The 4,004-nt window shown below is 48.8% G+C and overlaps 1 pseudogene; it reads left to right on the forward strand.

Moving 5' to 3' along the window:
* Window positions 1–2,048: 2,048 nt before the first annotated feature.
* LOC142286624 (U2 spliceosomal RNA) lies at window positions 2,049–2,255 on the forward strand (annotated as a pseudogene).
* Window positions 2,256–4,004: the final 1,749 nt, after the last annotated feature.

Raw genomic sequence — 4,004 nt, forward strand, 5'->3', positions numbered from 1 at the left:
GAGTCCTCACAGATCAAGGCACAGCCTTTGAAGCGGAAATCTTCAAGGACTTCTGCAGCTTTTACCGATGCAGGAAGATGCGCACTACACCCTACCATGCTCAAACCAATGGTTATCAACCTGCTCAGGACTTTACCCCATATTCCAGATGTGGCCTTACAAGTGATTTATAGAGGGGTAACAATACGTTGGGATCACCGGATCTAATCTCCCTTTTTATACACCCTAAAATCTTGTTTGCTTTAGAATAAACAATAACATCATAAAGGTATAGCAGTACCGTTTCAAAGTTTCGGTGTCCCAAGCAGCATTCCATCAGCCTCTGGAAGGTTCCTGGCAAATTGCACAGCTCGAAGGGCATGCTTTTGAACTCGCAGAGACCCATCGGGGTGGCAAAGGCGGTCTTCTCCCGGTCTGCCTCAGCAACGGACACTTGCCAATAGCGACTAGTGAGATCAAGGGTAGAAAAATAATTTGCAGTTCTCAATGCAGCTAGCTATTCCTCAATACAGGGGAGTGGTGCTGTCCTTCTTCTTTAACAGGACCAACGGAGCTGCCCAGAGGCTACAACTGTCACGGATAACCCCAGCCTCCTTCATGTTGCTCAACATGTCCTTGGTACATTGGTAATGTGCAGGTAGTTTTGGCTTATATCTCTCTTTGATGGGTGGGTGTGCACTTGTGGGGATGTAGTGTTTGACCCCTTTTATTCTTCAAAAGTCTAGCGGATGTTTGCTGAAGACTTGCTCGTATTCTTGCACTAGCCTGTAGACCCCCTTCTTGTGATGTGAAGGTGTGGAGTCAGTGCCTACGTGTAATTCCTTACACCACTCCTCTGGCTGACTTGGTGAGCTGTCACTGAATGGGTGGGCTGAAGCAATGGTGGATGCTGCTGTTTGGATAGCATGTGTATCTACTGAGAACAGCTTATCAATGGTGGCAAATCGGAGCAGCTTAATCTCTTGCTCTCCGCAGTTCAACACTCTCATGGGCACTCTTCCCTTCCTTATTAATGAATAAAACTATGATGTAAATAGCATATAGATACCCCACAAATGCAGATAAAAGTAGGTTATGGGAAAAGGGGGAAGAGAGAAACAGGAAAATAGTGGAATAAAGTATACCTTCCAGGTGGGAGAGGAAATGGCAGCACAGCCAGTGGAGGTGAAGCAAGGGGAGCCTGCAACTAAAGAGTTGAGAGCGTTATCACATGGTGACTGAGCCTGATTGTAACGGGAGCATAGAGGTGCCGATCCTGTCTTACCTGCGTTGGTGTAGAAGTGGGTGTCCTGTGGTGGAGTCAGCTATGTGCAGTGGTGGCCGTGGGTTCTTTTATGTGCGACCGTAGTAATAGCTGCGCCCACTTCCTGTATGGGAGTGGAATGCAGTGAGGGTAATGGAACGCACGCCTGCGCATTTGTGTTTAACGTCGCGCATGTGCAGAACGGAGAAAAGGCTGCGCTCACTTCCTAATGAAAGGGAGTGAGACGCATCTGGGAAGGGAAGGGAAAAGATTAGGGTTTGGGGATGATGAAAGGGCTTTCTACGGGCAAGGATGGCAAAGGGTGGCAGTGACGGAAAGTCAGGCAGCCTGTCCTGTCCTGTCCTGTCCGTCCGTCTTTTTGTATTATGAATTGGAAAGACTGCAAGGGGGAGGGGAGGTGCTTGTGTCCAAAAGGAGGAGTTATTCAGATTCATTGCAGTGGGCGGCGGCTGCAAAAAGCACCATTCTTCTTGTTTTTGCTCTGCAAAACAGCCTTTTCAAGGGTTGGCTTGGGTGACAAAATGTCTTCTGTAGGCATGGGTTTGTCTCCCTCTCCCTAAGATGTGTCCGGTATAGGCCAGGGTGCCACTCAAGGCCGTAACCAATTCGGGTTATAGCTTCTCGGCCTTTTGGCTAAGATCAAGTGTAGTTTCGGAGGACGCTACCTTGGTCGGTACTGGAAGGTGCCTGGGATTGCACGTCTGCCGGCCTTGAGGAAGTGTGTGCGCCTTCTGGTGACACATAGCCCTCTTGTGCCTGGACGGTTCCCAGGCAACGGGAGGCGATCACCTTTGTTATTTTGAAGTCCTACTGATAAACAGAAAAAAAAAAAAATTAAATCTGTTCTTATCAGTTTAATATCTGATACGTCCCCTCTCTGGGGACCATATATTAAATGGATTTTTAGAACAAGGAGATGGAAAAAATCTTGCTCTGTCCACTGCACGCATTGACCTGGTATTGCAGTACCTCCAGGACCGGTGCACCCCTTCTTAACCCAGTTTCCAAAAGCAGAACTCAATTCACCTGATTCAAATGAGCTCCATTAGTGAATTGAAAGAAAGCAAAAACTTTATATGCACCTCAATTTGGCCAATTCACTTTTCACACTTTCACCCTTTTTTTTATCTTTCACACCTTTTACTTGCTTTATTGATGCAAAAAGCTGTGCTAAATAGCAAACTCATCTCCACTCAACTTGACCAACTCTGCTATGTCCCGTGCAGTATCTTATTCTCAGTCTTATCTAGATCATTTGCAATTGAATAGAATAGATCCCTTTTAACTGCTTATGACTGTGTAAAATATGTAGTTTTACTGGGCTGGGATGAGAGAATCCATTGAAGCATGCTGTAGGGATTGTGGTTCCTGTGTGCTAAGAAGAGAGGCTGGCACCAGCCAGAAAGCCCCATTGCAGCCAATAATCACTTAATAACTTTTTCAACTTGTCATCATATGGGAGGCCTTCCATTCCTTGTAGTAGTCTAGTTGCCCACCTTTTAACTGACTCTAACTTCTGAATGTCCTTATTAAAATGTGGAGCCCAAAACTGGTTCCCATATTCCAGATGTAGCCTTACAAGTGATTTATAGAGGTGTAACAATACGTTGGGATCACGGGATCTAATCTCCCTTTTTATACACCCTAAAATCTTGTCCCAAGCAGCATTCCATCAGCCTCTGGAAGGTTCCTGGCGCATTGCACAGCTCGAAGGGCATGCTTTTGAACTCGCAGAGACCCATAGGGGTGGCGAAGGCGGTCTTCTCCCGGTCTGCCTCAGCAACGGACACTTGCCAATAGTGACTAGTGAGATCAAGGGTAGAAAAATAATTTGCAGTTCTCAATGCAGCTAGCGATTCCTCTATACGGGGAGTGGTGCCGTCCTTCTTTTTTAACAGGATCAACAGAGCTGCCCAAAGGCTACAACTGTCACGGATAACCCCAGCCGCCTTCATGTTGCTCAACATGTCCTTGGTACACTGGCAATGTGAAGGTGGTATTGGCTTATAGCTCTCTTTGATGGGTGGGTGTGCACCTGTGGGGATGTGGTGTTGGACCCCTTTTATTCCCCCAAAATCTAGCGGGCTTCCCACCGGTAACCCGCTCCCCAGCTTGGATGGATGCTGAGGGAGCCCCTTTTGCCCGCAGGCTCTGGCCCTGGGAACTGTAGCCTTGGCGGTGACTGTGCTTCCCTCTACGGTGTGAGCTGTTGCCTTCAATCGGGTCTTGACTGCTGGGAAACCCTGGAGGTTCCTGTCGCTAACGGATTTGACCGGTTTTACGGCGACTCCTAGCCTGGTCGGGGTCCGTAGGCCCTGCCGGATGGTGCTGGCTTCTCTTCACTCCCCAATCTGGTACCGGCGGGCCACCGCCCATCCCCGGTCCGTACGGTTCACTCCAATCAGCCTCTCCTGCAGAAGGTCACCACCATCTGCCAACCTTGCTGAGTGCCCGGGCCACACACCCGGACACGGTCAGTCTCCTTTCCTCTTCACTTCTCTAACTCCAAAACTGATCTCTAATCTGACTCCTTTTCCCGCCTCCAGGACTGTGAACTCCTCGGTGGGTGGGATCAACCGCCTGGCCCACCCCCTGGTGTGGACATCAGCCCCTGGAGGAAGGCAACTAGGATTTGTGTTTAGCTTCGGTGTGCCTAGCCGGAGTGTAGAGTGTGTTGGTGTAGTACCTGTGACGACCTGGCTTGTCCAGGGCGCCACATTCCCCTATAGTAAAATGCAGA

The sequence above is a fragment of the Anomaloglossus baeobatrachus genome, unplaced genomic scaffold (assembly GCF_048569485.1).
Source record: "Anomaloglossus baeobatrachus isolate aAnoBae1 unplaced genomic scaffold, aAnoBae1.hap1 Scaffold_67, whole genome shotgun sequence".
Classification (NCBI taxonomy): domain Eukaryota; kingdom Metazoa; phylum Chordata; class Amphibia; order Anura; family Aromobatidae; genus Anomaloglossus; species Anomaloglossus baeobatrachus.